The sequence below is a fragment of the Geotrypetes seraphini genome, chromosome 8 (genome assembly GCF_902459505.1).
Source record: "Geotrypetes seraphini chromosome 8, aGeoSer1.1, whole genome shotgun sequence".
Taxonomy (NCBI): domain Eukaryota; kingdom Metazoa; phylum Chordata; class Amphibia; order Gymnophiona; family Dermophiidae; genus Geotrypetes; species Geotrypetes seraphini.
The window spans coordinates 34,579,388-34,588,048 of NC_047091.1; the positions used below are offsets into that span (position 1 = coordinate 34,579,388).

Consider the following 8,661-nt stretch of genomic DNA (forward strand, 5'->3'; position numbering starts at 1 on the left):
GTATTGGGTACAGTGAGTGCTCCGGCAGACTGGACTAGTTAGGGCACAAGTAGATAAACAGGCCATGGCTGAACTGCTTTCTCCTCCTTGCTAGCACCTGGGAGGTGATGAGAGAGTTGCACTGGGTCCTGGGCCAGGACGAGGGAGGATGCTGTTACTCTCTATCTGCCATAGGCCTCTCAACAGCAGATAGGGGTGTCTGAGAGGAGATTTCAGTTCAGACTATCCCATTGCAGCTGCCCCGGAAGGGAAATGATAACCACTTTTTTGTAGGCACGTCTCTTTCCAAACCAGTTATTTAATTCAGCAATAGCTAGGCTGGGTTAGGAAAGTGCTCGTTCAGTCTTCTACTCTCTCTTTTTTGGTGGCACCGCATTCTTCTTTAATGTTCTCTCTGAGCCGGAGATGTAAGGCTTGCTAGTCCTTGAAGGCAATTCGTCTGTTCCATACAGGAGAAAGTTGAGCCAGGTAAAGCTTTTTGTTCAGCTGGGTTGGATAAGGCATGACGACAGAGGCGAGTTTGCATAGCAAGAAGCGGGGCTTGGGCTTGTTTCTAAACTAAACTAAAACTTAGCCTTATATACCGGGTCATTCAACCATAGGAAGCTCGACACAGTTAACAATAAAATTAATAAAAATACATGGAAATTAATTTTCAAAGTGTTTAACAAATAGATAAGTTTTCAAGGATTTCCGAAAAGATTGGAAGGAACTAAAACACCTCAGAATTAAAGTAAGATCATTCCATAATTTGGAGAATTTAAAAGCCAAAGAAAGGCTGAAATTCTTAATTCCTTTAATCCCTTTCTTAGAAGGGAGGGCAAGTTTAAATTGAGTACCTCTCGCATATGAAAATCTATAAATGTTCCATAGAAGCGGAACAAGAGGAATAAAAATACCATGTAAAATTTTAAAAATACGGTAATACATATACATAAACTGTTTCTCCAGTTTATGTGCACTGTTTTCCATATTTGTATTTCACTTTGCTTTACCCAACTCAGTCTGCCATCAGCTCCTTTAATTTTACTTTTTTTTTTTTTTTTACATTGGCTGTTCTTTGTTTTATGGCTATCACAGACATTATTGTTTTTATGATTGTATTGCTATTTTAGACTCCTGTTTTTAATATTCCTTTTCTTATATTTGCTTTTATGTTCTACTGCTTTTTACATGCATTATTGTTCTGATAAGATTGGTCTTTATGTTTTATTAGTCAGCTAATAAACAGACTGGATATTCAAAAGGATATAAAACTAGATATGCTTATTTATGTACTCTCAGATATCCGCTAGGTTGATCATCAAAGATCTCAACAACCTCTTATAGCGGGATTGAATATCAATCATCGAGTACTTTTACTAAATACTACAATGTGCTAAGTGAATAAATAAGTTTAATATAATGCACTTATCTTGGTGAGGCTTATGGTGTAGCCACTATACCCTGAGGCTTTTGAATAAAGCCACTATTCCCTACGGGGACCCGTTTCGCCTTAGATAGGCTTCATCAGGGGTCAACGTTTTGTTTATTTGCTCGGGTTCATTTTGTCTCGTGAACCCGAGCAAATAAACAAAACGTTGACCCCTGATGAAGCCTATCTAAGGCGAAACGGGTCCCCGTAGGGAATAGTGGCTTTATTCAAAAGCCTCAGGGTATAGTGGCTACACCATAAGCCTCACCAAGATAAGTGCATTATATTAAACTTATTTATTCACTTAGCACATTGTAGTATTTAGTAAAAGTACTCGATGATTGATATTCAATCCCGCTATAAGAGGTTGTTGAGATCTTTGATGATCAACCTAGCGGATATCTGAGAGTACATAAATAAGCATATCTAGTTTTATATCCTTTTGAATATCCAGTCTGTTTATTAGTTGACTTGTAAGTATTTAGACTTGGAACATTGGGTTAGTTTAGTAGCTTTATGTTTTATTGCCATTTTAATTAATCTTGAATTTATATTTTACAGCTTTTAAATGTTCTCTTATACAAGGGTCATTTCATAAATAATGCACAATATTGTTTTTTATTTACATGTTTTATTTTTTTTCAATTATTTCTTTACAGTCCTTCAATATAGTTTCCATGCTTTGCAATGACCAAGTCCCAACATCCAGGAAGCTTCATTATTCCATCCAAGACACCGTTTTTGTTCAGTTGCCGAATGACTTGGGTACCGGCGGAAGAAAGCTCTTCCAGAGATGCAAAATGATATCCACGCATAGTCTGTTTTAACTTTGGAAAAAGGTCAGAGTCTGGTGGACTCATGTCTGGACTGTAGGGAGCAAGAGGTAACACCTTCCAGCCGTATTCACATAGTTTTTCAATGACGACATTCCCTATGTGTGGGCGAGCCTTGTCGTGAAGAATGAGTGGCCCAGACAAGAGCAACTGAGGTCAGGTTTTGTGCATTTTTCTACTTATTTTTATGCAAAAAAATCATGATAATACACTGCTGTGAAACTTCAACATGGAACTTTGTCTGTGATAATGATGCCTTCATGATCATACGCAAAAATCATTTGTTTGTCTTTTGATTGAGGTCATCAAAATATTTTTGGTCGTGGGGAAGATGGAGTTCTCCACTCGTCATTGAAAAATTACACAGATACGGCTGGGAGGTGTTACCTCATGCTCCCTACAGTCCAAGACACGAGTCCATCAGATTTTGACCTTTTTCCAAAGTTGAAACAACCTGTGCGTGGACATCATTTTGCATCTCTGGAAGTCAAATTATGATGCTATGGGTGCTGCACAGTTTTTACATTACATCCCTGACAATGCCCCAGCTCTGTACCCCAGGTGCTCAAATGTTCTCCATGTTTGGCGGCACATATGTGTGAGCAACTATTCTCCTTGATGAAGAATAACAAAACATCACACAGGAGTCATTTTACTGATGAACACCTTCACTCAATCCTGAGGATTTCCTCAGTTCAGAGCCTGACCCCAAACATTGATGAACTAGCATCCAAGAAGAGATGCCAGGTATCTGGCTTGGACCAGTGTGCAGAGTACATCAGAATGTAGCAAACTGAGCTTAAATTAATGTTTTCTTTATGCATTTTTCCTTGCTACTCCAAGGCATGGACTTGAATGGTTGGATTTTCATTGATGGAAATTATTATTAGCCTGTGAAAAAAAGGTTACTATTGAAATTTAACACAGAAGGCTTGATTTCACATGTGTTTATAGTATTAAGCTTTGCTTGTTCCAGATTCAATACTTAAGCAAAACTTAAATTTGTTTCCATATGAAAAGGTTCATCGTTATATCTGATAAAAAGGAAAAACTTCCTCAATTGCAGACATTTTTTCAATATTAAGGTTGGCCCGACTTTGTCCAAGTTTTTAATTTTGGCCCACTGTGTATTTGAGTTTGACACTCCTGATCTAAGGAGTCTTACAGTCTGACGCAACAACTCCTGAAACAAGACCCTGCAGGATTTCTTGTTTTTCAATGTATGGCTTAGCTTTTAAGATTTTTCAATATATTCCTAGCATTTTTCACCATGGATTACAATCATCGGTTGAGTCGGAGATATTTGGAAACAAATAAATATTGCCAATATCAAGTCTTCAAGTTTGAATGAACGTCTGGCCAGCTAAGTAACTGTATGTATCTTTTTTTTTTTTTTTTTTTTATTATTTTATTTATAACATTTTACAATATTACCAAGCATATACATCTTGTACAGAAAAGTGAGATCAAACTACATATTAAACTATAATTCCAAACTTAATATTGCTACAAGGAAATACCAAACTAGCTGTTCTCACACTAGTCCTCAATATTATTGAATCCATTATTAAGAGCAGAACTTATATACTTCAAATTATACTGTATGTATCTTTACAACCTTCTTTTTGATTGACACTTTCTGCAAGATACACTACTGGGAACTGTGATTATAATACGTTTTTTGGGCAAGAAAGGTTTTTCTCCCCTTAAGAGTTTTTTTTTTTACTTTCTGCCTTTTTCCATATGGCCTATGATATGAAAGAAGCTCTAATTTGAGCCATTGCTCGCTTTGGAGAATTATCCTTTGAAACCACTTGATTTAAATTGGTTTTGTACTGGTGGTTTATCAGGCAAAGCTTTTGATATTTAGATATCTTTAATTCGTTTTTGATTTTGTGGTGTTAACAAGATGTCTCACTTTTTTATATTGCTAGCAGGATACACTTCTCCCTCCGTATTCGCTGCGATAGGGAATTAACAGAACCGCAAATACAGAAAAACCGCAAATAACTTTTTCATGTTATTTGCTGTTTTCTATTAAAAACCATCATGAATATGGTGAAACATGGTGGGAGATCTGGCCTGTTCCTCAAGGAGAGGCAAAACATGGTGAAGAAAGTGCTAGGAATCAGCTATTTCTCTATGCAAGCTGATGTAATTTGGGGGGGGGGGGGTGGAGCCAGCAAGCTAAAAACCGTGAATAATGGAAACCGTGAATGCTGAAACCGAGAATACGGAGGGAGAAGTGTATTTTAAATACGCATACCACTATAAAACTTGTTCCGAAAACATTTAGATCAAGGAAAGCTCTTACAGCTCCTACGACAAAAGTAAAAGCAAATTAAGTTAGAAAAGTAGTTTTAAAATTATAGCCTAAGTTACCCCAACACTTTTATCCTACTGGGAACAAAACATATTAGGGCCCCTGCATTTCAAATCAAATGGTCCATTAGTCCAGTAGAACCCACACTAAACCTCATTCAAAATGAATCTTACCGGTGCCAACAGCATCAACGCCTTTTCCTTCTGCACAAGTCTCACTATAAAGGGGAGAAAAAAACAACAACAACAACGATTAAAGTACACGTTACCCTTTCCGTAGCAATGATGTAACAATGGCACTAAGCTGAGGCAAACCGCTCATGCGACAACGTGCGTCACCGCTCTTTCCAGAAAGTTCCTCCCTTCCCCTTAGGATATCGCAAATAGTAGAAGGAAAACTGTAAGTCCTGGGGAGGGGCTCTTTACTTTTTTCTTTTTTTTTCATTCCCCCCCTCCTCCAAAAACAACGCTCTCTTATTCTGGTCTCAAAATGGATCGGTTCGAGCATTGCGCGTTAATAACGATCGCCAACCCCCGGCTAACAACCCGCTGTGTTGGGGTTCGATTTCTAGCGCTGGAATTACAGAAAATGAACAAACTCCCGTTACACCGCAATATTCTGGGATCTCCTACAGCCGTTAACTTGGGGTGGGGGGGGGGGAACTACTGAAAGCACCCCAAGATGATTTACGTAGCAGTTTAAGCGATATGTGCCTCTCGCGATAGGAACGACGAGCTCCCATTCTGCCCAGGTAATGGCGGCGCGAGCAGACGTCGACCGTTAGCGGACATTCGATAAGATGGGGGGGAGCGCCCATCAGCCCGTCACAAAACGGCTGATTTAAAAAAAAAAATGGGGGCGCTAATACCGCCACGGCCACTAGAAACCCCCTTCGACTCACGTCTTGTCGCTCCTTTCCACCGCCACGATTCCAGACTGCACCAGCTACGCTCCGACGCTCATGGACGACTCACGAGCCAGCTGCGCGCGGCTACTACTAAGCTCTTGAATTGTGGGAGAGCGGGAGGTGGCGCGGGGAGAGGCTGGGCACGGAGCATGCGCGACAGAGGAGGCTGGCGAGAAAAAAAAAAAAGAAGCTGATGAGTCTGTCACAAGAAGCAGTTCATTGGTCCACTCGGTTGTCGATCATTTTACGGCGGCCTATGCAGAGGGAGCATGCGCACGCCCTGCTCCTGTTGGAGGGGGGGGGGGGGCTCAGGGTCAGATGATGCACGATTCAGGTAGCATGTGTTAAGTGCCAAAAAAATGTAGGAATTAGTGGGGGATGCACTAAACTTTTGTTTAACGATCGTCGCACCAATCGATCGGGTTCCCCGACCGAGTGCACAAATGTTTCTCCAAGTGCTCACCCAATCTCTGATCCAAGCATGCTAATGAGGGGATTAGTATTGAAATGCTCAAATGGTCTGAAGGCAAGTCATGGCAGCAAGCATGTGTAATAACACGGTGATGAAGGTTAGGGACTGTGGGGAATGACCAAAATTAATCTGAAGGTTTGCAGGATGGATTGACTTCACTGTCAGATCTTTTATCTTTGCAGTGATCATTCACTCATGAAACTAGGAATACAAAACATCCTTGGGTACAAAGGTAGACTCTGATCACCGTGGGAGCAAAGGAAAGGCCAAATAGTAGGACTGATCTGGAAGTAGAGTTGGCAGAACACTAAAACAGGTTATTCCAGTAGTGAGGACTTGGGTGGAAACATCCTTCACATCCAGTTTGATCTGCTCACGATTACTCTCTCCACCCTTCATGTTCATCAGTTTCTGCATGCCTTTGTCACCTTTCTGTAACCCATACTCTCTTTTTCATGGCTTTCTCTCAGCATTATAGTTCTTAGTCTTGTTTCCCTGTCACACATCCCATCTTGCATTTGCCTGCTTGGCATATCATTCCTTGTCTTCTTATGCTGAGTGCTGTCTACTTTCTGTAGCCCTCTCCTCCATGTTTCCCTCCACATTTTCTCCCTCTTATCTTCACGGCATCCCCCAACTTCCAGTCTATCACTCCCAGCAGCACTGCCTCAAAAATATCTGATCAGAGTGGCCCTCCAATTCTTGTCAGCCATTCTTAACTGATATCTATCTGTGTCTCCTTCCCTCTCTTTGTGAGCCTGGGCCCTATGACACAGAGCAGAGGAAAGCTGGCTTCTGAGGCGCCTAAGATACATGAGCTTGACACATCTTCAACCTCAAAGCCCAAATACCATAACATACCATACTATACAGTATCTTATATCCCACAATTCTATACAAAGAATCTATGCAGTTTACAATAAGAGCTTAATCTAGTTCTTCAAGTTACATTTTTAAATCAGATCTTGTGGTTGTTAAAGGGAAGAGGTGAAAGATAGGAGGTTGGCTATTTAGTTTCTTCCGGAAGACAAAATGAGTGCTGGGTTGCCTTAGGTATGTAGGCATTTTTTAGGTGTTTGCCAACCTGCTAACCAACATAAGCACATTTCTTTATGTGGGACATAAACACTACTACTACTATTATTAGTTCTATAGCGCTGTGCTCTACAGTCATAAAGAAGAAAGTCCCTGCTCAAAGAGCTTACAATCTAAGCAGACAAACAGGATGTCATGGATACAGTTAAGGGGAATGGTTAATCTGCTGGCTGGGTTGGAGGGCATAGGGGAGTACAGGACAATCAAGCCATTGTGACATGGCTCTTATTGGTGAAATGAGGCATATTGATATCACAATCTCAGCTCTGCTGCCCAAAGACTGAAACTCTTCACACTACTACTATTAATTATTTCTATAGCACTACCAGATGTACTCAACCCTGAACAGTCACAAAGAAGACAGTCCCTGCTCAAAAAGCTTACAATCTAAATAGACAAGACAGACAAACAGGATGTCATGAATACAATTAAAGGGAACGGTTAATCTGCTAGCTGGCTGAAAACCTGAGTGTGCTTTGAGGACTGAGTGAGGAGCACTGTCCTATATTGACTGCAGTGTCTCCCAAATCCTTCATGTTAGGATGCCTTTGAACATACAGTAGCAGGTAGGGGCCAGGTTAGATTTGACTTCACATCTAATGTTTTGACACTGCAAAGGACCATAAGAATGCAAAATACTCACTTGGTTTCCCTTGAAGAACTGACTGCAGTGTTTGTGCATTTTCCAAAATTGGCTCCAGCCTGGATGGAATATCTTTAGTGATAGGAAACCCAGGGCAGCATTAGAGAACAAGAAGGACATGCAGCAACAGTGCAAAAGGTTCAACTGCACATGGTCTTGCTGGACCGTAGCATGAGTTGGCATAATGCGGGAACAAGGTTTCCAAATCAGAGGAAGCATTGAGGGTTTAGCTCCTGAGTGAGCCACATTGGGATGAAACAGTGGTGTAGCAAGGGTATGCGCCAGACTCGTGCCCTCCCTTCCCCTCCCATACCTTCACCAGTGTGAGCAGTGTCTCCGGCCTTCTGCTCACACTGGCGCTGGCTTTCCCTCTAATGTCACTTCCTGGTCCTGTGACCAGCAAGTGATTTTAGAGGGGAGCCAGGCCGGCGCAAGCAGCAGGCTGGAGAAATTGCTTGTGTTGTCAGAGATTTAAAGAGGTATTTGGGGGGGAAGGAAGGGCATAAGCATGTGAGCGTGGCTTGTGCGGGTTATGAGCAGAGAAATGCTGGCAGCACGATGATGCCCAGGGTGGTCCACCCCCTCCTTACTATGCCACTGGGATGGAATACTAGCAGTTCCATTACCTGCTGCCTCAGGTCTCTTTCACCTCTCCCCAAAATCTGATCCCCTACTCTTGACATAAGCTAAAAAAAAATCTTCCCAAAGCACGATTCATGATAAATCCTTGTTGATATACTAAAGAGTTCTGTGGACACTACCTGCAAGTTTGCTTTTTTGTCGACATTGCTTCCCACCAACAGCATGTGTCTTACACAGCTGGCAGCCCATAGCATATCCTGGTAGTGACTGGCCTATGTACAGTATATAGACACCCAGCTTCAGCTTGCAGAAGTTGAACCTTGATAAAAGAGGACAGATAAGAGACCTCTGGGTTTTATACTTCCATTGAAAGCAACGTAAGTAGAATCCAA

The 8,661-nt window shown here is 41.4% G+C and overlaps 1 protein-coding gene across 1 annotated transcript in view; it reads right to left on the bottom strand.

Annotated features, from left to right (window-relative positions):
* Positions 1 to 5,632, bottom strand: part of RSRP1 (arginine and serine rich protein 1) — a 44,365-nt gene extending 38,733 nt beyond the window's left edge. The window contains exons 1-2 of the mRNA XM_033954353.1: positions 5,472 to 5,632; positions 4,744 to 4,787 (exon numbers count right to left, since the gene is read on the bottom strand). The gene's annotated coding sequence lies outside the window, so the exon portion shown is untranslated. The remainder of the gene's footprint in view (positions 1 to 4,743; positions 4,788 to 5,471) is intronic.
* Between the last annotated feature and the right edge of the window lie 3,029 nt (positions 5,633 to 8,661).